The following is a 26,911-nucleotide window of genomic DNA, read 5'->3' as shown; positions in this document are numbered from 1 at the left end:
AGCCTATACAACATTATATTCACAGAGACAATCAGTAAATAGACACAGACACAGGTTCATACAAGTTAATTTAATAAGTGCATAATACAGAGGTTTTCAGTGTGCAGCACCATATTTTAATCACACATTATTTTCCTTTTCACTTACCTTCTGATTTTATCCTTATATTTTGCTAGTTTTACCATATGGATAATGTGTTAAAAGTTATGTTTTATTAATGTTCAACATTGTGCACCTACAAGGCAATCGATCCTCTTCTTTACTTCTCTTGTCCTGATTTATTCCTAATTCTATTCCTGACCTGTCGAACTCACAATTTATGGGCCAGCATCTTTCCAGGTCTGTTGCCAACTATATAAAATCTGTGGCGTAATCTGTTAGTGCGGTATCGGTATGAGCCATTAGAAGCTTCTGCACTTGTCTCCTGATGGAAATTAATTCTTTATGCAAGGACTTGGAAGATGGGTTTTATTCCTATATTCCACATCCTTAAGTTTCACTTCTAAGTCTAAATGTTGTTGCATGGATTGACGTTTGAGCCAAGCGCCCGCCTGAATAGCAGATCCCCGAATTACAGCCTTAAGGCACACCAAAAAGTAAAAATAGAGGTATCAGAGGTAGAGTTAGTGGCCATATATGACAAAATACTATCCATAATAGATTGTTTCAAGGTTGTGAAGGTGAGGGGATAAACACCATGAATGTGGGGGGTCATAGATTAATGAGAGATGGGGGCATAAAGGGAAACAAGAGTGACCAATTTAGGGGGTCATTTTGAGTTAATCGCTCGCTAGCTGTTTTTTGCAGCGCTGCGAACAGATAGTCGCCGCCTATACGGGAGTGTATGTTTCCTTTGCAAGTGTACAATCGCATGTGCAGCCAAGCACTACAAAAAAGTTTGGTGCAGCTTCTGAGTAGCTCAGAACTTACTCAGCCGCTGCGATCACTTCAGCCTGTTCTTGCCCGGAATTGACAACAGACACCCACCCTGAAAATGCTTCGACACGCCTGGGTTTTTCCAACCACTCCCTGAACACGGTCAGTTGACACCCACAACGCCCTCTTCCTGTCAATCTCATTGCGATCGGCTGTGCAAATGGACTCTTCATTTAATCCATCGCTCAACATTCACTTTGTACCTGTACGACTCGCCTGCACATTGTGGTGCATATGTATGCGCAGTTCTGACCTGATCGCAGTGCAGCGAAAAATCCTAGCATGCGATCAGGTCAGAATGACCCCCTTAGTGTCGTGGAGGCCAGTGAGAAAAAGGCAACGTCCACTTTTATCAACTAGTTGGGAATGTAATACAAAGGAAACTGAATTTTGAAGGAGAATGGCTATGCCATTTCACTTAAAGGGACGATTTGCAAAGTAGCCTAAGTGGTACCTCTGGTTTTTCAACACTGGCGGGCACAGCGAAGTGAAGTGGATCTCCTGCAAAGCTACAATATCTGCTCTCTGTTTATGAAAAATGTATGCTTATTATGGGAATTCAACTACTTAACATTCAAGAAAATATGTGCACCATTTCAACCAATATAAAAAAAAACAGCAGAAATCACAGTAAACAAGGACCACATAAACATATACTGCATAAGGTGAGAACTACATTAATCAACTCAAAACAGTATCCCCCCAAAAAAAGGGAGAAGGGAGCAGAAGAGGGGGAGAAGTGGTAGAAGAACAGGAAAAGAAACTAAATGACCTGATATATTGGGTCTGCATAACTACTGCAGGGGCATAGGTGGGCAGTAGAATAAACCTGTTGGAAGTAGCAATAACATCACCAACCAAAATCTGACCAAACCAGGGGGTATATTTACAAAAATTTCGTGTTTGTCCGATTTGTGTTTTTTTTTTCCTAAGTCCCAACACGGGAATTTACAAAGCACAAATCTCGGCAGTGTTGGTGCAATTCGTAATTGTTTTCACAGCTAAGTTCAGAAATACGAATGAATAGACCATCGGTCAAACGCGGCTGTTTGTTCATACAACATGGGAATTTACTATTAATTCGTATTTGGGTGTTAGTCTCTGAATGCTCAAGTGCGAGTATATTTTTTTGCGATTTGTTAAAAAAAGCAGCAAAAAAATAGACCTGCTTTTTCCAGGCGAGTTGGATAATCATGCACGGATCAGTGAGATCTGTGCATGGTTATCTATGGGAAAGGGTCTGTTTAGCGTAAAAACTGGAAAAAAAATAGCGTGGGGTCCCCCCTCCTAAGCATAACCAGCTTCGGGCTCTTTGAGCCGGTCCTGGTTGTAAAAATACAGGAAAAAAATTGACAGGGGATCCCCTGTATTTTAACAACCAGTACTGGGCTCTGCGCCTGGTCCTGGTGTAAAAAATATGGGGGACAAAAGACGTAGGGGTCCCCCGTATTTTTCACACCAGTACCGGGCTCCACTAGTCACAGAGATAATGCCACAGCTGGGTGACACTTTTATATTGGTCCCTGCGGCCATGGCATTAAATCACCAACTAGTCATTCCTGACCGGGGTAACCTGGAGGAGTGGGGACCCCTTAAATCAAGGGGTGTCCCCCTCCAGCCACCCAAGGACCAGGGGTGAAGCCCGAGGCTGTCCTCCCATCCAAGGGCGGCGGATGGGGGGCTGATAGCCATAGTGTAAAAAAAAAAATATTGTTTTTTGTAGCAGAACTACAAGTCCGAGCAAGGCTCCCCTGCAAGCTGGTACTTGGAGAACCGCAAGTACCAGCATGCGGGGGGGGGAAACGGGCCCGCTTGTACCTGTAGTTCTACTACAAAAAAAATACCCCCCAAAAAAGCACAATGCACACATCGTGATAGTACAATTTTATTACATACATGCACACTTACACACATACATACTTACCTATGTTGACACGAAGCAGTCGGTCCTCTTCTCCAGTGGAATCCAGGGGTACCTGTAAATAAAATTCTACTCACAACAATCCAGTGTAGATCGGTCCTCTTCTGTTTGTAATCCACGTACTTGGCAAAATTAAAAAACTGTCAGTCAGGCGGCGCACTGAAGATACAATGTGAATATGAATACAGCATACCAAGCAAACAATTGTACATATACAAGAATTGTTATAGAGACATAAAATTAAACATGGAAAAACATATAGAACAAAGGAAATCACCCATACCAAAAGTAGCTATGTTGATACAGCCGTTAATATAGTCAAGGGCATACCGGGGAGGATGTAAGTTCAATGAGAATCAGAAAATTAAATTTCAGAATAAAATATTAACAAACAGGTCATAAACCATGCAAGATGATGAGGAGGATTCCTGGTAGAAGCTGGCAGTTTAACAGGAAGGTCTCAATCAGATAATAGCTTGACCCCAGCATCCAAATGAGAAATTACATAAAAGGAGCTCTCATGGTTGGTGATCAGTTTCACTGTGAATCCCCAATGATACTGTATCTCATGAAAACGAAGAGCTGTTGTAATTGGAGCCAACAATCGCCATTTAACGATGGTCAACACTGAGAAATCTGGGAAAAGTTGTAGGCCCCCAAAAGACATCAGAATCACCAGAATATCTAGCAGCTTGAATATTATGCCCCTTAATTGTGAAGAGATGGACTTGAAGGAGATTATCTCTGTGAAGAGAAATAGAAACTGATAGGGGCCTAGGGAGATGGTGGATATGGTCAATGAATCTTTGTCATCCACATCATGAAGTGGATTACTGAATAGAGACATTGTATAGTCTGCATTATTTACAGAATCAGTAATTCCCTGAATTCTATTTCTTCAGGAGCAATCGTTCATGTCAGCCATTTTATCTTTAAGATCCTACATCACAGATTGTTGGTGATCATGAGCAGAGATGAGATCATTATGGGAAGCCACCAATTCCTCCATTTTACATTCCAAGTGGTCAGTGTGGTCTCCAATAACGGAAAGTTCTCGCGTATGGCTGCAATAAGTTCTTGAGTGAGGTTTGTTTTAAAGGCTGCCAAAAAACATGACACAAAGTTTTGAAAGTGAGAGGAGCATTGGAGTTAGAATTCACACCAGAATCTGAAAAGAGACCTAAAGCACCACTTTGACCAGGGCTACATGTAGCGGCAGGAACAGAGGTCCCAGGAAATTAATGAGTGGTGTGAGCCAGTTTCTGGCTATGAAAAGTCACTGGAGGAGGGAACGCTCAATACGATCGCTAGGCAGGCACAGTAGAATATGAATAAAAGAGAGAACTATCTGGTGTTGGTTCAATCACAGGAATTAATAGATATGAATAAAGAACATGGGTGGTGAGATAGGAGGAGAGTAGGTGACAGTATCTGAATTCACTAAAGCATCATTCAAGGAAAAGTCAGTGCCATCACAGAGAGCTTATAACAACTGAATTAGTGCTCAAAGGGTGAGATTCAAATGATATATCACGCCCAATTTCCTTTCTAAAACAATCTCCGTTATCGCGCATATTGCGCCCATAGTAATCAGGTTTAGCTGTGTAAAGGGTTGGGTGCCTCGCTACTTCGGAGGTAGCGAGCTGAAATAATGATACAATGTCCCTGAGGGCAGAAACAGAACGGGTGTATAAAGGGGTGAAAAGAATTGAATCCCACCCATTGAGTCCAGGACCAGCCTTGGGGTACTCAAACATCACCAGAATACAGGGAGGAGGATGGGAAAAGGCACAAAAGGTACATATTCCATAGAAGTGAAATCCAATATGGCCGCCAGCACCCAGAGGATGAGAGCAGGAGGACAGAGAGAGATGCATGGCAGGAGCAGCAGCAGAAGCAGTCCAGGGACCAGGCCAGCACACAGCTGGACAGGCCAGACAGCAGGAGGTTGGGAGCCGGTAAATAGTATGGAACTCCCTCAAAGGATCAGCAGCGGCTGCCTACGAGACCTCAGAGAACCAGAGCTCCAGAGAGCAGCAGTGAGGATCAGGTGGGTATGGCGCTGCAGGGCTACAGTCATTGGCGGTAATGGAGCCGCAGGAGGAGCAGGTGGCAAGCTGGGGGGGGGGGGGGGGCTGAGGGTTGGGAGATAGTCCGGGCAGAAGAAGCCAGGATAGGCAGCAGGATACAAATTGAGGCCGCAGCTTCCAGCCTACTGTCCCACCGGATCTGTGGTGTGCACTGCACAATGTTAATTGTCTGGACTGGCTTCGCCCATTATTGTGGTGAAGCAGGCCCAAACACCACTAGAACAACTACTGTATGCTCATGTTCTATTTTTTCCTGGTGAATAGTGATAGTATCCTGCTGCAGCAGACTTGCTCCTCAGCTGATGTCTTCAATGGAGTTGGATTTGTTTTGCAACTGCCATATTGTTGAAGCTTGACTTGGTTGTACTGTCAACATGCAGCATGTCACCTCCATAGGCAAACGCAGGGGGGGGGGGGGGGGGTTCTGGTTGCCACTGCGCGAATGCTAACTTTGAACCACTTGGCCCTTCTAATTTGCAGCTTTTCTTTAACCAATTAAGGCAGTTAATACATCAAGCAAAGCTATTTGTGCCTTCACACAGGCCCAGTGTTGGGGGGGGGGTGGGGGCTAGGGGGGAATAGGCGCAGAGCTGTACAAGGCCCTGAAGTTCCAAGGGGCCCCACATGTGAATCAATCTCTAACCTCTGACGCTCAAACACTTCACGTTCCTCTCCCTTGTGAGACCCTTTTCTGCATCATAGGGATTCTTTCACTCCGCAAATTTGCATAAATGATTGAGAGAAATTATCATATATGGTGAAGTACAGTTTAATACAAACATGAAACAATACATAAAACAATCTTTTAAAATGATGTCATCACCTTGAAAATGATCCCAGCCCAGGAACGAAACGCGTTGGTGCGGCAAGCAGAGGATGCGACTCTTGGTGGCAGGTGGACCTGCAAGAGTGGGAGTGCTTGGAGTGTCTGGGACTCTATTGCATGCCAGCACCCTTATAGAACTGGCTACACAGTTCTACAAGAGCTGGTAATTACCTTGATTCAGCCTTAGAGAACCACTGCTTTTTTATGCATGTGTAGATATTTGAAAAGATTGTTTTATGTATTGTTTCATGTTTGTATTAAACTGTACTTCACCATATATGATAATTTCTCTCCCTCATTTATGCATATTTGCGTAGTGTAAGAAACCGTATGATGCTGAAAAGGGTCTCACAAGTTGGAGGAATGTGAAGTGTTTGAGCACGAGTTAAGGCCCTCCTTCAATTCTTTGTTTGGTGTCTATTTGGTGAAGGGTTAAGGAAACCTTCGTGTAAGGAAGGGATTTTACAGGCTGCTTTTGTGTGCTCGAGTGGCTTTTACTTAGTTATATTTATTGAATCTCTAACCTCTGCCTGTGCCACTCCAATGATAAGAAAGGAGCAGGCATGTACAGGGTCTATCCAGGTAGACCATTGGCTTAAACATCGGCACTGGTAGTGGTCTGGAGCCCAAGAGACAGAAGGGAGTTGGAGAGACACTGTGGAGGTGGCTGCTGGAAAGACAGTACAGAGCTGAAGAGACACTGTGCAGTCTATGGCTGAAGAAACACTGGAGGGGATGGAGAGCAGAGGCGTATCTAGCACGGGGCGAGCAGGGCACGTGCCCTGGGCGCCATGGCAGCCCCAACAGTGGGGGGCGCCACCGGCACCTGTACGGCCCACTCGCCCCATGCTTCAGGGATTCCGCCGGCGCTACCCGCGGCGCTTTCCCTGTCTCCCCGGCTGCTGTGCCTGTCACAATAGACAGGCAGCGGCAGCCAGGAGCCTCCCCCTACTCCCCCCTGCAAAGTGACTGTGTGTTACGCGATCGCGTGCGCGATCGCGACCGCGGAGGTGCGCGCATGCGCGACCTCGGGGGGGGGGGGGGCGTGCGGCCCCTGCCCTGAACAGCAGTGAGTGCAGGTGAGCGGGAAGGGGGTGCGGGACATTTTGTGTGTGTGTGTGTGTTAAGTGTGTGTCGGACAGTGTGCGTGTGTGTTGTGTGTGGGACATTGTGTGTGTGTGGGACAGTGTGAGTGTGTTAATTGTGTGTGTGGGACAGTTTGAGTGTGTGTAAATTGTGTGTGTGTGTGACTGTGTGTGTGTGACAGTGTGCGTGTGGGACAGTGTGTGTGTGACAGTGTGAGTGTGTTAATTGTGTGTGTGGGACAGTGCGTGTTTGTTAATTGTGTGTGTGACAGTGTGAGTGTGTTAATTGTGTGTGTGGGACAGTTTTGAGTGCGTGTTAATTGTGTGTGTGTGGGACAGTGTGCGTGTGTGTTAATTGTGTATGTGTGGGACAGTGTGAGTGTGTTAATTGTGTGTGTGTGTGGGACAGTGTGAGTGTGTTAATTGTGTGTGTGTGGGACAGTTTGAGTGTGTGTTAATTGTGTGTGTGTGGGACAGTGTGCGTGTGTGTTAATTGTGTGTGTGTGGGACAGTGTGCGTGTGTATCAATTGTGTGTGTGTGTGGGACAGTGTGCGTGTGTGTTAATTGTGTGTGTGTGGGACAGTGTGCGTGTGTTAAGTGTGTGTGTGTGACAGTGTGAGTGTGTTGTGTGTGTGTGTGGGACAGTGCGTGTTTGTTAATTGTGTGTGGGACAGTGTGCGTGTGTGCTATTTGTGTGTGTGGGACAGTGTGCGTGCGTGTGTGTTAATTGTGTGTGTGTGTGTTAATTGTCCCGGCGGTTATTGGCGTCTGTAGTGTGCGCCCCATCCTCCTCCGCTGCCGCTGACAGGAGCGGCGGTGTGCGGCTCTCCCCCTCCTCCGCCGGCTCCGTCCTCCCGTCGTGGCCCTGCAGTGTGTGCCGGTCTCCCCAGCAGCAGCAGGTTAGTCTCTCCCCCCCCCCCCCCCCCCCCCCCCCCCTCTCTCTCTCTCTCTCCTCCTGTGGATTGCAGTTTGTAAGTATCATTTTAATTTTTACAGGTACCCCTATTGAATTCTACTGGACAAGTGGACGTGATCGGCGTGGGATGTAGGTAAGTAATCTGTCTCTTATTTTTACAGGTACCCCTATTGGATTCTACTGGACAAGTGGACGTGACCGGCGTGGGATGTAGGTAAGTAATCTGTCTCTCATTTTTAGAGGTACCTCTATTGGATTCTACTGGACAAGTGGACGTGACCGGCGTGGGATGTAGGTAAGTAATCTGTCTCTCATTTTTACAGATTCCCCTACTGGATTCTACTGGACAAGTGGACGTGACCAGCGTGGGATATAGGTAAGTAATCTGTCTCTCATTTTTACAGGTACCCCTATTGGATTCTACTGGACAAGTGGACGTGATCGGCGTGGGATGTAGGTAAGTAATCTCTCTCTCATTTTCACAGGTACCCCTATTGGATTCTACTGGACAAGTGGACGTGACCGGCGTGGGATGTAGGTAAGTAATCTGTCTCTCATTTTTACAGATTCCCCTACTGGATTCTACTGGACAAGTGGACGTGACCAGCGTGGGATATAGGTAAGTAATCTGTCTCTCATTTTTACAGGTACCCCTATTGGATTCTACTGGACAAGTGGACGTGATCGGCGTGGGATGTAGGTAAGTAATCTCTCTCTCATTTTCACAGGTACCCCTATTGGATTCTATTGGACAAGTGGACGTGACCGGCGTGGGATGTAGGTAAGTAATCTGTCTCTCATTTTTACAGATTCCCCTACTGGATTCTACTGGACAAGTGGACGTGACCAGCGTGGGATGTAGGTAAGTAATCTGTCTCTCATTTTTACAGGAACCCCTATTGAATTCTACTGGACAAGTGGACGTGACCAGCGTGGGATGTAGGTAAGTAATCTGTCTCTCATTTTTACAGGTACCCCTATTGGATTCTACTGGACAAGTGGACGTGATCGGCGTGGGATGTAGGTAAGTAATCTCTCTCTCATTTTTACAGGTAACGCTATTGGATTCTACTGGACAAGTGGACGTGACCGGCGTGGGATGTAGGTAAGTAATCTGTCTCTCATTTTTACAGGTACCCCTATTGGATTCTACTGGACAAGTGGACGTGACTGGCGTGGGATGTAGGTAAGTAATCTGTCTCTCATGTTTACAGATTCCCCTACTGGATTCTACTGGACAAGTGGACGTGACCGGCGTGGGATGTAGGTAAGTAATCTGTCTCTCATTTTTACAGGTAACGCTACTGGATTCTACTGGACAAGTGGACGTGACCGGCGTGGGATGTAGGTAAGTAATCTGTGTCTCATTTTTACAGGTAACGCTATTGGATTCTACTGGACAAGTGGACGTGACCGGCGTGGGATGTAGGTAAGTAATCTGTCTCTCATTTTTACAGGTACCCCTATTGGATTCTACTGGACAAGTGGACGTGACCGGCGTGGGATGTAGGTAAGTAATCTGTCTCTCATTTTACAGATTCCCCTACTGGATTCTACTGGACAAGTGGACGTGACCAGCGTGGGATGTAGGTAAGTAATCTGTCTCTCATGTTTACAGATTCCCCTACTGGATTCTACTGGACAAGTAGACGTGACTGGCGTGGGATGTAGGTAAGTAATCTGTCTCTCATTTTTACAGATTCCCCTACTGGATTCTACCGGACAAGTGGACGTGACCGGCGTGGGATGCAGGTAAGTAATGTGTCTCTCATTTTTACAGCTACCCCTATTGGATTCTACTGGACAAGTGGACGTGACCGGCGTGGGATATAGGTAAGTATGTGTGAGTGTGTCAGTGTGCTTTAATAAATTTTTACTGTCACGGTGTGTGAGTTGTGTTTTTATTTGGGTATTTTTTCTGTTGTAGAACTACAGGTACCGGCGGGCCCGTTATTTCCCTGCATGTTGGTACTTGAGGTTCTCCAAGTACCAGCAAGCGGGGGAGGCTTTCTGGGCCTTGTAGTTCCACAACAAAAAACAATATTCTTTTTTTACTTACATGGCTATCAGCCTCCCATCCACAGCCCACGGATGGGGGGGACAGCCTCGGGCTTCACCCCTGGCCCTTGGGTGCCTGGAGGGGGGTTGACCCCTTGATTTAAGGGGTCCCCACTCCTCCAGGGAACCCCGGCCAGTGGTGACTAGTTGGGGGGGTAATGCCACGGCCGCAGGGACCTACATAAATGTGTCCCCCGGCTGTGGCATTATGTCCCTGGCTAGTGGAGCCCGGTGCTGGTTTTAAAAATACGGGGGGACCCCTACATCTTTTGTCCCCCGTATTTTTGGAACCAGGACCGGACTAAGAGCCCGATGCTGGTTGTCTAAATACGGGGAACCCCTGTCCAATTTTTTCCCAGTATTTAAACAACCAGGACCGGCTCAAAGGGCCCGAGGCTGGTTATACTTAGGAGGGGGACCTCACGCAGTTTTTTTTTACATTTTTAACCCATTCAGACCCTTCTCCATTAAGTTAATGGAAACCCTGGACAACAAAATTGCATTCATGTCCTCTCCCACTCCCTTCCCAGTCCCAAACACTGATTATTATTTTTTTCTATAAAAATGTACAATATATCACAAGTATGATGAGCAGGCATGCAGCGGGCATTGGCGACTTTGGACTGAGTTGCAAATTAGTGGCGGAGGGCTGGGTCAGTTGATGGTGGGCGAGTTTGTAAGCCATTGGTGGTGGCAGCGGGCATCGGCTCAGAGGCAGTGGCGGGCATTGGCTCGGTGGCGGTAGGGTTCATCGACAGGATTCGGCGGACATTATGGGGTATATGCAATTCACGGCGAATCGCGGCAATTTTTCGCCGTTTTTTAATTCGACTAAATTCGCCAGGTGAATTCCGGTAGGTGGCTTCCGGAATTCACCATATTCAATGAAAAACGGATTCGCCAGAATCGCGGGCGAAAATCGGCCGATTTGGCGGATTTTACCGCGATTTTAAAAAACGGGCAAAAACGGGAAAAATCCGGAAAAAAAAATGGCGTGGGGTCCCCCCTCCAAAGCATAACCAGCCTCGGGCTCTTCGAGCTGGTCCTGGTTCTAAAAATGCAGGGGAAAAATTGGGCAGGGATCCCCCGTATTTTTGAAACCAGCACCGGGCTCTGCGCCTGGTGCTGGTGCCAAAAATACGGGGGACAAAAAGAGTAGGGGTCCCCCGTATTTTTAACACCAGCATCGGGCTCCACTAGCTGGACAGATAATGCCACAGCCGGGGGTCACTTTTATGCCGTGCCCTGAGGCCGTGGCATTAACTACCCAACTAGTCACCCCTGGCCGGGGTACCCTGGGGGAGTGGGGACCCCTACAATCAAGGGGTCCCCCCCCCAGCCACCCAAGGGCCAGGGGTGAAGCCCGAGGCTGTCCCCCCCCATCCAATGGGCTGCGGATGGGGGGGCTGATAGCCTTTTGTGATAATAAAAAGATATTGTTTTTTCCATTAGTACTACAAGTCCCAGCAAGCCTCCCCCGCAAGCTGGTACTTGGAGAACCACAAGTACCAGCATGCGGGAGAAAAACGGGCCCGCTGGTACCTGTAGTACTACTGGAAAAAAAATACCCAAATAAAAACAGGACACACACACCGTGAAAGTAAAACTTTATTTCATACGCCGACACACACATACTTACCTATGTTGACACGCCGACTGCCACGGTCTCCGACGATCCGAGGTACCTGTGAAAAAATTATACTCACCTTCCAGCGTCCAGAGGTACATCCAGGTCCAGAGATAATCCACGTACTTGGCAAAACAAAAAAACGAACACCGATCCATACCGGACTAGAAAGGGGTCCAATGCTTTCACATCAGACCCCTTTCTCCCGAATCCCGGGACATCACGTGACTCCTGTCACTGAAGTCCCTTCAGCCAATCAGGAAGCGCTACTTCCGTGGTGCTCATCTGATTGGCTGTGCGCTGTCTGTGATGTGACAGCGCATCGCAAAGCCGCTCCATTACTTTCAATGGTGGGAACTTAGCGGCTAGCGGGGGGGTCACCCGCCGGTCAGCCGCTGACCGGCGGGTGACCTCACCGCTAGCCGCTAAGTTCCCACCATTGAATATAATGGACTGGGCTGTGCGATGCGCTGTCTGCTCAGACGCACAGAGCCAATCAGATGAGCGCAACGAAGTTGCGCTTCCTGATTGGCTATAGAGACCTTTCTGTGACAGCTGTCACTGACAGGTCTCTCTGCATTCGGGGATAGGGGTCCCATGTGTCAGCATGGGACCCCTTTCAGTCCGTTTGGTCGGGTATTTGCGGTTTGTTATTTTCTACAAGTACGTGGATGTATCTCTGGACCATGGCTGAGGTGAGTATATTGATCTTTTTTTTCAGGTACCCCTGGATTCTACATGGAGAAGAGGACCGATGTCGGCGTGTGAACATAGGTAAGTATGTGTGTGTCGACGTAAGAAATAAAGTTTTACTTTCACGGTGTGTGTGTCCTGTTTTTATTTGGGTATTTTTTTTTCAGTAGTACTACAGGTACCAGCGGGCCCGTTTTTCTCCCGCATGCTGGTACTTGTGGTTCTCCAAGTACCAGCTTGCGGGGGAGGCTTGCTGGGACTTGTAGTACTACTGGAAAAAACAATATCTTTTAATTATCACAAAAGGCTATCAGCCCTCCCATCCGCAGCCCATTGGATGGGGGGGGACAGCCTCGGGCTTCACCCCTGGCCCTTGGGTGGCTGGGGGGGGGGACCCCTTGATTGAAGGGGTCCCCACTCCCCCAGGGTACCCCGGCCAGGGGTGACTAGTTGGATATTTAATGCCACGGCCGCAGGGCACGGCATAAAAGTGACCCCCGGCTGTGGCATTATCTGTCCAGCTAGTGGAGCCCGATGCTGGTGTTAAAAATACGGGGGACCCCTACTCTTTTTGTCCCCCGTATTTTTGGCACCAGCACCAGGCGCAGAGCCCGGTGCTGGTTTTAAAAATACGGGGGATCCCCTGTCAATTTTTCCCCCGCATTTTTAGAACCAGGACCAGCTCGAAGAGCCCGAGGCTGGTTATGCTTTGGAGGGGGGGACCCCACGCAATTTTTTTTTCGGATTGTACCGTTCCAGCAATAAAAAAAAAAAAAAAAAATATATAATATTTTAAAAAAATTATAAATAATATTTGTGCCTCCAAAAAAAAAAAAAAAAGTACCTAATCCCTTCTAATATAAATAGATCTGCTATTCCCAAAAAAAAAAAACACAAAAAAAACCATGTTTAAATTTTTTTTATTTGTTTTCACCCTCCAAAGTGTGGCGGATTGAAAATGACGAATTTGCTGTCTAAAAGCACTGCTGTCGAATTTCCAAACTTGAATTGAATATGCTTTGGTCAAATTGCAGCACTTATATATCATTGCAGAAAAGTCGAATTTGCAAAAATTCGAATTTCAAAAAGTCGAATTTTGAAAGTCCGTTTTTTGGTCGGAAAGCACTGAATTGCATAGGCGTATTTTTTTTTGGGTCGAAAATGACCCGAAATTCGACAATTTCGGGAATTCGACCGCAATTGCATATACCCCTATGGCTGTAGTGCCTCACCGCACGCCACTGACCTCACCGCACGCCACTGGTGTGTGGGACAGTGTGCGTGTGTGTTAATTGTGTGTGTGGGACAGTGTGAGTGTGTGTTAATTGTGTGTGTGTGTAACAGTGTCAGTGTGTGTAAATTTTTGCAGTCCAGTGTGTGTGTGGGGGAGAGGAAAGTATGAGGATGTGTGTGTGTGTAGTCTGAGTGGGTGTGTGTAGGATTTGGGGGTGGCCAGTCTGTGTGTGTGTAATCAGTGTGTGTGGGATGTACTAATGGCCATTTACCGAAGAGAGATATGTATTAAACCACGGGCACTGAGATGCCCTTCTCACTCACCATCCAGCTGGGTGGGCGAGCCGGGCGGGTGGAAAGCCAGCAGCAGGGGCAGCATGCCGGATATCAGCAGCCGAGGGTGGGGGCTGTAATGCACATGCGGAGCCCAAAGCCGGAGATCAGCAGCATGCTGACCGGCAATAAGCAGCTTCTGCTTCCGCGTTCAACATGCTGCTGATCTCCGGCTTTGGGCTACGCAGGGTTCGGGGGATGGGTGTCCTCTGCCGGTGTACTGCAGCTCCGGGGGTGCGGGCTCCGGAGGCTTTCAGCACTGTTGAATATCCAGCTGCCTCAAGTATGTACAGCCCGCACCCTCTGCTGCTGATATCCGGCATGCTGCTGCTGGCTGTCCCCCCGCCCGGCTCGGCCACACAGCTGTATGGTGAGAAGGGCATCTCAGTTCCTGAGGTTTAACACATATGCCTCAGAAAATGGCCTCTGCGGTAAACGATACTAATGCTTACCGTGACAGTAACAGCGGGGAGGAAGGCGCACATCGGGATCCTGCAGCATGAAACAAGAACCCCTTCGGAGCGCAGCAGGCCACACTGAAAAGGGTGCATACCCGGTGCGGTGCTCTGCATCCCGGGTGGTGCCGAAGATGTGGAGTGTCGGAGGTGGCAGAAGCGCCGCAGCTTGGGGTGAGAAACCGCTGCAGCCCTTCCGCTGCTAAACTCTGCAATTAGTCTATTAAGGGGGTGGGCTCCCCTCATCATAGTGCCCCACAGGCCATGTTAATTCTGGGGGTAGGATCCCCTAACTCTATAATGGGAATTTTGGCTCATATCATGTGCTGTAACGTGAATTTTGGCTAATACCGTGTGCTATAATGTGAATTTCGGCTCATACTATGTGGGGTAATGTGAATTTTCGCTCATTCCGTGTGCTGTAATGTGAATTTCGGCTCATACCGTGTGCTGTAATGTGAATTTCTGCTCATACCATGTGGGGAAATGTGAATTTTGGCTCATACCATGTGGAGTAATGTGAATTTTGGCTCATACCGTGTGCTATAATGTGAATTCCGGCTCATACCGTGTGCTATAATGTGAATTTTGGCTCATACCATGTGGGGTAATGTGAATTTCGGCTCATACTGTGTGCTATAATGTGAATTTCGGCTCATGCCGTGTGGGGCAATGTGAATTTCGGCTCATACTGTGTGCTATAATGTGAATTTCGGCTCATACCGTGTGCTATAATGTGAAAGGGGCACCAGTACTAGATAGTATGAGGGGTCCTACTACACTGAAGGGCACGCCCCTTTTGAGTGACCACGCCCCTTTTCCGGAGCGCGCGCGCCTTCGGCGCGCGCATAATTGCTATTTGCACACTTTCATTCCACCTTCAAAAATTTAACTTCGACCACTGCACCTACATACACATACATACACACCCTGACATCTTTATATGCAGTGACACCGGTGGCGTCTGCACATACTTTCCTTTTGTTTGTTTTTTTTTATTATCATTTTATTAATGTATTATTGTTATTAAGAAATTATTTTTTTTTTTTTTTTTTGGGGGGGGGGGGGGGGGGCGCCATTATTGATCTTGCCCTGGGCTCCAAAAACCCTAGTTACGCCTCTGATGGAGAGACACTGTTGGAGCTGGCGATATGCTGTGGGGATTGGAGAAACACTGTGGGGGTTTGAGACACACTGTGGGCTGGAGAGACAGGAAGGGTCGGGTTATAGAGACTGTGGGGGCTGGAAAGATTATGGGTCTAATTCAGATCTGATCGTAAATTTAGCACATCTATGATTCAGTTTCTCTGACATGCGGGGGGACGCCCAGCACAGGGTTAGTCCACCCCACATGTCAGGCTGTACCCCCCACACTGGCAGGGGGCTGTCAAATCTTGGGTCGCAGCGGCTGCGTGTGACGTCAGGCAGCCACCGCAGACCACCCCACAGCGGTCCAGACATGCCTGCATTGTCTGGACCGCGCCCCATCAACAGCGTTCTAACGCCATTGGCACGCTCCCTCCCACCCCACGACCACCCCTACCAGTCAATCCGGCAGAGGTGATCGCAGCCCTGAGATGCTTTTAGCATCTTACTGGGCACCAGGGGTGCGCACGCGCAGTGCGAAAGGAATTCAGGCTGCGATTGCTGCCGTTGCAGCGATCCAGTCTGAATTACCCCCTATGTGAGGACTAGAGAGGTTCGTGTGGTGGGGATCGGGGGCTTGGTTATGAGGAAGAACAGAACCAGGGAGAGGTGGCTGGAGGGTATACACAACTGGCAGGATTAGAAGGGTCAGTAATCTTCATTCTAAAGAAACATTACTGATATAACTGATGCCAAATTAGCAAATACAGATTAATAATCTAAAATTGTTCGATCAAAGAAGTTCATATTTTGCCTTGCACTAAAACGTCTGTTACTATGTATTATCCAGTTGAACGTCCGCTTTATGACAATGACATTGGTTTATTCCTACGCAAACAGGCGTTCTCCAGACCATGTGATCTCTTATGTGAATAATGAATATCGACCGGAGTCACCATCTGCACAGGAATGAACAATTTCTTCAGAGGTTCCGTGTTCCCAGAGAAATCACATATAGGTAAGGCAGACTCTCAAGCGACTAGCCTGTAACTGCCAGAGAACCGGCGAGGGGAGGGGGTTTGGGCAAAAATAAGGATAATTTCTATTGCCGGCCCTGCCTACACATCCATGCACTAACACCTTTAAAAGTGTATTATGCCCAATTTACAAAAAAAAAATTCTCGCTACACCATGCGCTTTTTTCCCCCTGTTATTGTGGATACAAAAATAAGATGCCTTAATAAACGACTGACACTAAAGAATGTAATAGGGTGTGAGAATCAGGAAGTGAGAGATTTTATGAGAGTTGTCCTCTTTTTTTAAAGTGCAATAATTTACATGGCAAAATCAACCTGGTTTTGCCATGTAAACGACTGCCAGTGCCAGATACACATGCCCCTACAGTGTCAGACACATATATGCCCCAGTGCCAGATTCACATGTCCCCACAGTGCCAGATACACATGTCCCCACAGTGCCAGATACACTTGTCCCCACAGTGGACGTCGGGGGGGGGGGGGGGGGGGGGGGCATTGTCATGGCTTTGGGGGAGGTACCAAATGAGGGGTGTCGGGAGCGTTTTTGGATCAGCTGCGTGACATCACATGCAGCCACTCCCAAAAAAATGGCCACTGACCACCTCACAGCGCATATAGGCTGCGCTGCCCAGTGTCAACCTTAGATCCGAGGCGTCCGCAATCTAACTGCGGACACATCGGGAGGTGGCCTCACACATGCTGTTCGGCCTTGCCCTGTGATAGGTGGCCCCCAACATGTGCGGAGATGAATGCAGATCTGGTTGCGTATCCAGCGATCTGCGTTCATCTCTGAATAACCATCCATGTCTATATAATATTTTTTAAATGTGACCCATGCAAACTATTGTTTTTTACATGTGTTTTGGTTTAATTACTAAAAAGCGTGCAATTTTATAAAACTTATAATATTTTGTTATCATCTAAGTTATACATTTGTAAATAATTTCTTTATATAACCACAAAACTCACCTCTTGTTGTGCTATGCCAGGGTGGCCAATCAGTCAGAGGCAAAGAGCCAGAAAAGATGTGTAGTCAAGGGTAAGAGCCTCCATCATGCGCACGCCTAAGGCGCGCAAGCAAAAATGGGGCATGGCCTAGTTGTCACAAAGCCACACCCCATTTTTGCGCACACACCTTTTGGTATGACATTTGGAGGAGTATGACCTTGTGTCATATCATAACCCAGTTTTTTTGTCATGTTGTAAAGTGCCACATACATATAATGCCCCAGTACAGTGCCAGATACATATAAAACGGCCAAAAAAGGGTGCCTCCACAGTGTCAGATACACATATGTCCCCAGAATGCCAGAAACATATATGCCCCCAGTGCCAGATACACATGCCCCACAGTTCCAGATACATATATGCCCCCAGTGCCAGATACAAAAGTCCCCACAGTGCCAGATACATATATGCCCCACAGTGCCAGATACACATGTTCCCACGGTGCCAGTTATATATATGCCCCACAGTGCCAGATACATATATACCACCAGTGCTGGATACACATGTCCCCTAAGTGCCAGATACATATATGCCTCACAGTGCCAGGAACACATGTACCCCACAGTGCCAGATACATATATGCCCCACAGTGCCAGATACACATGTTCCCACGGTGCCAGTTATATATATGCCCTACAGTGCCAGATACATATATACCACCAGTGCTGGATACACATGTCCCCTAAGTGCCAGATACATATATGCCCCACAGTGCCAGGAACACATGTACCCCACAGTGCCAGATACATATATGCCCCACAGTGCCAGATACACATGTCTCCACGGTGCCAGATGCACATATGCCCCACAGTGCCAGATATGCCCCAAGTGCCAGATACACATGTCCCACAGTGCCAGATATGCTCCCAGTGCCAGATACACATGTCCTCCCAGTGCTAGTTACATATATTCCCCAATGTCAGATACACATATCCCCACTGTGCCAGATATGCCCCCAGTGCCAGATATACAGATGCCCACACAGTGCCAGATACATATATACCTACACAGTGTCAGATATAAATATGACCCACAGTGCCAAGTACACATATGCCCACACAGTGCCAGATACATGTATGCCCACACAGTGCCAGCTTCACATATGCCTCTACAGTGCCAGATATGCCTCCCAAGTGCTTTTCACCGCGCTACTGATTGGCTGTGCCTTTGTTGTTTGAGGGCAGAAGAGCACAGCGCGTGCCTCTCCCGCCCTTCAGTCTCCTCCGGCGGCAGTGAGTGCCTCTCCTGCCCCTCAGTCTCCTCTGGCGGCAGTGAGTGTGTGTATCAGGCGCTGGTTCATGAGCCAATTAGAGCTTGCAGTTCGGCAGCCATTCAGGAGCTGCAGCTGCTGGTCCACGAGCTCTGAGTGACTCACAGGCCGGCGCCCTTAGAAACACTGTTTCACTAGCAGTGTGACGGGTGGGCGGTGGGCGGCAGGTGGCGAGCGGCGAGCAGAGCAGGGAGCCAAGCCACATGCGGACTAAGAAAGAGCCGCATGTGGCTCGAGAGCCACGGGCTGGCCACTGCTATGCTATGTACTATCTACATTTATACAGTACTTCTAAATATACATAAACATTTTTGCTTTTTTTAAAAGAAGTACCACACACGTTTTGTTTTAACTCACATTTACCAAAACTTTTTATCATGTAAATTTGGAGAAAACCAAACAAAAATGAATACAATACATGCATGAGCAGCTCAATAGTCTCATCCAGTAACTTTAGCCACTTGCTGCAATTCTGCTAACATAGCTAGCCGAAATACTCAACTTTGAACAGCAGAATCTTCATAAAAAACATAAGAAAACACAAGAGGTACAAAAATTACCACAAGCCCAATTATGGTTTGCAGTGAGAATTTACATACCTGTAACCATTCACATGTCTAAGCAACACACGTTAAATGCTAGGTCACATAATATATGCAAAATGGTAACATACTTTGTAGCATATTGCTTTCTGTATCCATACACATATGGTGCCGGAATCAGGTTCTGATGCAAGTTAAGGCACAGACATTGTTTGGTAATTTGCATCGGACTCATACTCAGTGATGCTGGAACGTGCAATAATAAGGGACCATAGGACTGCGAGGGCAGGGGAAAGTTTGGGCCAGGTATTGGGGGTTGGGGGGCAGTGGCTGGGGAGTGTGCAGGGGATGATGTGTTGACAGCAGTGGCTGGGTAATGGGCAGGGGATGGGATGGGGGCAGTGGCTGGAGAGTGGGTAGGGGATGAGTTGGGGGCAGTGGCTGGGGAAAGGGACTGATATAGTGTATTATTTTCTGGATGATCTGTTAGATGAGTAGGCATGAGTAGTAATAATGATGACATTTATCATTTCAGATGGTAAGGCTTATGCAGCAGACTGAAGCAAAAGCAGTGCCGTTATGCTAGGGGGACTCATGGGGGGAGTATCCCTCAGTCCTTGGAGTTTACCCCAGTGGAGGAGCAGGAAGTGGTAGGCATGAACCATAGCAATTATGACACATCTACTATACAAGCACTGCATGTTGTGGCATGTATAATTGTTTTTGTTTTGTCTATTGTTCTGTAACATAAAAAAGTTTTGTTTTGTTTTTTTACAGATGTTAATGTGAGAGGATCATTCTGAGGAGTTTATGGTACTTGCAACCCTAGTACCATCAGTGGCACTTCCCTTCACCAGGAATGCCATATATTGGGAGAATACAGCATCACTAGTATGACAGAATGATCTCTTGGAGAGGCAGACTGAGGCCATCATTGATGACATGAGGGACTCCTCTGCTCTTCTTGCTCAAGGACTGAGGAAGTTTGTGGACAGGATCACCAGCCGCATCAATAACAGATGCACAGCCCTCCACCTCCCATCAGTGTCCAGCAACCTGTGGCCAGGCTGGTCTCATCCCTGCAAAGAAAACATGCATTCAAAGAATGCTAGAAAGACTCCGAATAGTTAGGGGCACTCTTATTATAGCATGAGGGATTGCTTAGAGTAAAACTTAACTTTTAATGTACATATTTAATCAAGCCTAAAACAGGCCCACATAACATACTGTATATCCAAGGAACCAAAGTTCCATAAGCAGGCGAAATATATTAAAAACAATACAAACACAACGAAAGTTAAAATACACAAATTAAAAGGCACGCAGGTTTGTAATTATATACAGATGCAAATAATATATATAATCTCAATACTCAGATGAGTATACAATATCTTATCGTTACAGGTGTCACAGCAATAGTGTGGTAGAGTAGGATAGATAATAGGCAGAACTACCTAGGCACTCTCAGAATTCTGCTGTCTCTCATTTGCAAAAGCAGTGAATGAGTGATGAGAGATTCTTACCAGTGCCAGTACTTGGAAGATAAGATAGTAACACTGATTTCGTCAGCCTTTCCTTTCTGCTTTTGGCTGAATTACTCGGCTGTTCTCCTCAGGTTTGGAAAAACAAACCTGCGTGCCTTTTAATTTGAGTATTTTAACTTTCCATGTGTTAGTATTGTTGTTAATATTATTGTTGTTAATATATTTCACCTGCTTATGGAACTTTGGTTCCTTGGATATATGTTATGTGTGCTTGTTTTAAGCTTGATTAAATATGTACATTAAAAGTTATTAAATATGTAGATTAAAAGTTAAGTTTTACTCTAAGCAATCCGTCATACTACCATAAGAGTGCCCCTAACTATTCTGAGTCTTTCTAGCATTCTTTGAATGCTTGTTTTCTTTGCTATATCTTATCTAACTCAGTGGGAGCACCACCATATACCCTGATCTGAGTCATTTTCTATAAATTATTGGCATTAGTGGTTTCAGATTCCTTTACTTTTCCTAACATTGTTCTTTGTACCGGTGCAGTGAGACACCCCCTCTTCTTACCTCCTACTACCTCCTACATGATCCCATTCCTGGTCAGGGGCAAACAAGATCTTGCCGCTACTGTCCCCATATAGTGCTAAGTCTGTTGCAAAGCATGAACGCCAGAAGTGGCTGCCCACTAATCCCTTGCCATATTTTAGCTGTAGGCCCCTAATTCCTTATGGGCAGTTTGCCATTGCTGCAAGGATCTTAAGCTTCTTGAAGCTGAAATGTGGCTTTTTATTATAAAGTGTTATATGTATGCATATGAATAAACCAACTATGCTGTTTCATCTGATGCTGGGTTATCCTCTGATTGATTACAATTACAGTGTGCTACCTGGTACAGGAGTTTTCTCGTGATTTAGCCATGGAATCTCATGTTCCTATTCCAAAACATAGCACTGGTTCCTGGTTGTGTTGCATTTGGAGTGGGTGCTTGACAGGCATTACAAGACTTATCTAATTATTTTTTTTTTAAAAATCCAGTTTCCAAAATATGTAAAAACGTGACTTGTAAAAATATATATATTTTTTTCTGCTCAATGTATGTGTGTCAGTACTTGCAATAATGTTTATAGTTATGCATGCTCAGGGTGCAAAGTTAACCAAGGGGCTTTTTTGCTTTATGCAGATATATTACGGTAGATTGATGTGCATCAGGATTTTCCAAACACCGTCCTCAAAGCATGCAGTCCAGGTTATAAGAATAGCCATACTTGAGCACAGGTGACTTAATTAGTACCACAGTTATATTGTGATTTAACGATATGTGCACAAGGATGGATGTTACTAAAACTCGGACTGTTTAGTGCAGGGCTGGCCAAACCATTCCTCGATATCTACCAACAGTTCACATTTTCCAGACCACCTAGCTGGTGTACAGGTGTAGTCATTACTAATTATGTGCTGCATTCATTCCTAACTGACAATTCTACAGATCTCCAGGAGGTCTGGAAAACATGAACTGTTGGTAGATCTCGAGGACCGGTTTGGCCAGCCCTGGTTTAGTGTATCTTGAGGACCGAGGTTGGGTAAGACTGGTGCATATCTTACAAATATGATGACATTGTCTACGAGCATCTCTGTTTAGGGTGATTATTCCCATCTATTCACAGCATGAAATGGGAATGTGTTTTTTTTAAATTAGTTTGACAAAAGATATACACTTGTACACGAGTGCTTTGCAGAGGGGGCAACCCCACCACATCATTTAACTAAAATTAAAAAGTGGATGTGGTTACCCCACATGGTGATTTTAATATAGTGTGCATCACCCTAACTGTATTACACAAAGATCTCTGTGTTTTTGTTTTCTCCTTTATGTCACTGTCCATTTATGATTGAAACAGAAATAGAGGTCTTTCCGTCACCAGTGGAATGACCAGGGGAGTGTTATTTTGAGTTTCTTCAAAAGCCTATGTTTAGTATTGATCATAGGTCTGCAAACTCGGTCCTCATTACCCCACACAGTGCATGTTTTGCAGGTAACCCAGCAGGTGCACAGGTGTATTAATTACTCACAGACACATTTTAGAAGGTCCGCAGCTGTAGTTCATTATTTCACTTGTGATTCTGTGAGCAGGCCTGCAAAACATGCACTGTGTGGGGTAATGAGGATCGAGTTTGAGAACCTGTGGTATAGATGTTCCTGTTTTGATGTTTACCAAAGGGGCCCTATACACTAGCCGATCCGCCGCCGAGCTGCCCGACGGCGGATACGGCCGACGAGCGACCCGGCGGCGGGGGGGCAGTGACGGGGGGAGTGAAGTTTCTTCACTCCCCCCGTCACCCGGCTGCATTGAAGTGCAGGCAAATATGGACGAGATCGTCCATATTGGCCTGCATGCACAGCCGACGGGAGACCAGCGATGAACGAGTGCGGGGACGCGCATCGTTCATCGCTTAAGTGTCCACACTGACAGATATGAACGAGTTCTCGTTCATTTATGAACGAGATCGTTCATATCTTTCAGAATATCGCCAAGTGTGTAGGGCCTATAAGGGTTATAGGTGTGACCCAATAATTACTAAGGCAGCTGAAGTTTGTCTACAGAGATTGTACCAACCTTTAGATACATTGATACTGATTTCTGGGTTGTCAGCAAATATATGGTTCCTCAGGACATCTATGGTCCAGAAATACTGCACAGATTTCAGAGTTTTGCAACAAAGTTGACACTTTGGTTACAAATTGTTTAATCATGGAGAACATGTCAAACAAGAATGCATATAACATAAGTGTTTTTGCTTAGGAAAAGTGCAATAAAATTGTGGCTGCCAAAGTGTCATAAAATGAGGTATTTGTGTATCCCTACAGCATATTGATGGTTTAACATTAATGATACAAAAGCTTGCCTATATGGTATAAGGCACAGGTTCTCAAACTCAGTCCTCAGGACCCCACACAGTGCATGTTTTGCAGGTAACCCAGCAGGTGCACAGGTGTATTAATTACTCACTGACACGTTTTAAAAGGTCCACATGTGGAGCTAATTATTTAACTTGTGATACTGCGAGGAGACCTGCAAAACATGCACTGTGTGGGGTTCTGAAGACTGAGTTTGAGAACCACTGGTATAAGGTAATTGAGTCATACCTCCCAACATGGCCCTCTCCTGGAGGGACAGAATGCTCTGCTCCTGGACTTCCCTCTTAATGTATGATTGCCATCACCTGTGCTGAAACCCCATTCTTATTCATTAACCTGTTCAAAACAGGTACCGGCAATCACAAATTAAGAGGGAAGTCCAGAAACAGAGCATTTTATCCCTCCTGGAGAGGGTCATGTTGGGAGGTATGTTGAGTGTTAATTTCAGGCAGCTGATCACGAGACTTTTGAGCTGCAGGGATCCTGAAGTATCAAACATACCCTTTTCACACATGCAGCTATATCCCGGATTTTTGCATGTGTATGCACGTGTGAAAAGAAACAATCCGGAATAGGTCCCAGGTCCACGACCCTGCTCCCGACCAGACTCATGCAGCAGAGACCAGCTTGCTATACCCATCTAATTCCCAGGTCACATGTCTGAAAGCAGCATAATAGTTTAAAGTTGCACATTTTTACACACCTGCAAGTTCTTAACATCTGTGCATAATAGTTGTGTCTTGGTAAACCAGTCTATTAGGTGAATCGTTAAATAAGCTAATAATAGCATGAAGACTAATCTAACCTGCATCTGATGGTGTTTGCTCTACAGCAGGGGTGGGCAATTATTTCAGCTGGGGGGCCGCTTAACACTTCCAGCGAATATTCGAGGGCCACACACAAAATACTCAAAAAGAGATCCCTTTTTACACATTACGGCAGACAGCGTGCCCTTTTTACACATTATGGCAGACAGTGTCCCCCTTTTTACACATTACGACAGGCAGCGTCCCCTTTTTACAGATTACGACAGACAGCACCCCCATTTTTATAATTACGGCAGACAGCGCCCCCACTTTTATACATTACGGCAGACAGCGCCCCCGCTTTTATACATTACGGCAGACAGCGCCCCTGCTTTTATACATTACGGCAGACAGCGCCCCCGCTTTTATACATTACGGCAGACAGCGTCCCCGTTTTTACACATTACGGCAGACAGCGCCCCCGTTTTTACACATTACGGCAGACAGCATCCCCTTTTTACACATTACGGCAGACATCGCCCCCGTTTTTACACATTACGGCAGACAGCGCCCCCGTTTTTACACATTACGGCAGACAGTCCCTACTCCCCTTTCCCCACCCTACCCTAAACCTATATAGCAGTCCTTACCCTTTCCCCCCCCCCACACTCCCCTAAACCCATACAACCGTTCATATAAGATTCCTATGATTAGAATATAGATTAAAACATGTATGTTCTTCTTCTTTATTTACATGTTTTAAACTATATTCTAATCATAGGAATCTTATATGAATTATATTTTACTGTATGTATAATTATACTTTTTGTTTTTTGAGGCACACTGTTATTAATGATCATGAAGTGAAAGTTGTGTAGCCCATGGAATTAGATTGTCCCTATCTAAAGGAGGGAAGGTCTGATCGCCGCCTGAATACTCCAGCTATAAAGTGGAACGCAAAAATAAATGACAGAGCACCATTTCCGGATCGCGATGACCACTTCCGGTCGGCGGAACGCACCAGGAAGCAAATGGAACGCACAGCTGACTCAGAAGTGACGGGCGGCTGAGGACTACACCGGCGCCGTGATTAGTTAGCCGATTAGCTGTGATTTAGTACAGGTGATCTCTGTATTAGTATAGGGTATAAAGGGAGAATAAGGAGAGCAGCAGGATACGCTTCTGACGAAGGACGATGATGTCTGAAACGCGTTAAGCGTGCTGCTCTCCCACTTGTCTTCACCCCATCTCAGTGCTGTTTTCTGGAGATCCTGCTGTTTCCTTGTTCCGGAGCTCGGTACAGCCAACCCAAAATTCCATCTGGGACAAATGAGGACTTTCCACAAAACTGCTGCTATTGCCTGAGAGGGAATTCTGTGATATGCGCTTTTATCTTCTATGTTTGTAAGTGTGTCACTGTCATTAAAATGTGTGTTTTTAAAACGATAATTTGCACTATCCATGTTTTTAATGTGTTCCCCTTTATGAGCAAAAACCAACCAGCTCTCAGATTATATGAAGGGGACACAGTTTATTACAGATGGTACACCTTAAAGAAATACTCTGAATATACCATCAATCAATTGTGAAGTTGATACCTCATAACAAGGACTGTATTACTCTCCTTTTTTTGATTCTATCTCTATCTGTGGTGAACAGAGGGTGAACTGGTTCTATTTGTGGAGCGCTTGTGGTCTATTGTCTAAATTTTCTAACACTATATAGGTTTAGGTAGGCTTACCCTTTACACCGGGACACTCATGCATTATACAGGTTCTGCATGCTGAGCTCAGCCTTCGCTACCTCTCTCCCAGTCCCATCTGCTACTGTAGGTGCAAATCTGAAAGTGCTGATAGAGCGCACTGCCTGGCAGAACCATTGCTGCTCCCACCTGACAGTTGTGCCTTTCTTCTACTAGAATACCTGCTGTGCTGCAGTTATTCTGTGCCTGGTATCCTGATCTGTGTGGCATCTCTAAAGCTTTTTTTGTGGACCCAGAGTACCAGAATATACATTAAGATTAGCCACGGCAGCCATTAGGGGGGAGCTGTGGGAACTGGTGTCCCGGGCCCTTCCAGCATGTGGGGCCCACCCCTTGCTTGCTACCAATACCAATATCAGTAGAGCTGCAGAGTGAAGACTTTAAAATAAGCCTTCAACTGTGCATCAGCTCTCTGTGAACCGTTCCTGTAGATCCGCAACACTCCACCTATATCTAATATCACAATATATGACATCAGATAGGTGTGGAGTGCTGTGGCAGAATCTTATTTTGAGGAGGGGAGGGGCCCTGTCTCTTCAGTCAGTACCGGGCCCCACAATTTCTGATGGCAGCCCTGAGATTAGCTACAAACATCTGCAATAATCACCTGTTCCAGACCTCAGTGGTGAGTAGATGTAATGCTGCCATCTCACACTCTACCAGCATGCTGGACTTTTCTTCCTGATTTTGGAGGGGATGCAATTAAAATACCGGCTATCGGGATCCCGACAGCCAGTGAAATATCACCGGACAGAATCATGACCACCACAGGTTATTTCCACTCGGTTGTTGGGTCCACATTATCAACCAAGTGGGAATATAACCTGTGGTGAGCAAAGTGAGCCTCTGGGCCCGAAGCGTGGCGAGCAGACTCACTGC

General features: G+C 46.4%; 1 long non-coding RNA gene across 1 annotated transcript in view; it reads left to right on the top strand.

The window, feature by feature from the left end:
• LOC134911633 (uncharacterized) overlaps positions 1–20,208 on the top strand; it is a 136,914-nt gene extending 116,706 nt beyond the window's left edge. Inside the window, exons 4-6 of the long non-coding RNA XR_010176725.1 lie at positions 16,161–16,278; positions 19,653–19,767; positions 19,895–20,208. This is a non-coding gene — a long non-coding RNA (uncharacterized LOC134911633). The remainder of the gene's footprint in view (positions 1–16,160; positions 16,279–19,652; positions 19,768–19,894) is intronic.
• Positions 20,209–26,911: the final 6,703 nt, after the last annotated feature.

This window comes from Pseudophryne corroboree, chromosome 4 (genome assembly GCF_028390025.1).
Source record: "Pseudophryne corroboree isolate aPseCor3 chromosome 4, aPseCor3.hap2, whole genome shotgun sequence".
In the NCBI taxonomy this organism is placed as follows: domain Eukaryota; kingdom Metazoa; phylum Chordata; class Amphibia; order Anura; family Myobatrachidae; genus Pseudophryne; species Pseudophryne corroboree.
The sequence above is the reverse complement of the archived record's forward strand: the minus strand, read 5'-3'. Positions and strand labels throughout refer to the sequence as shown.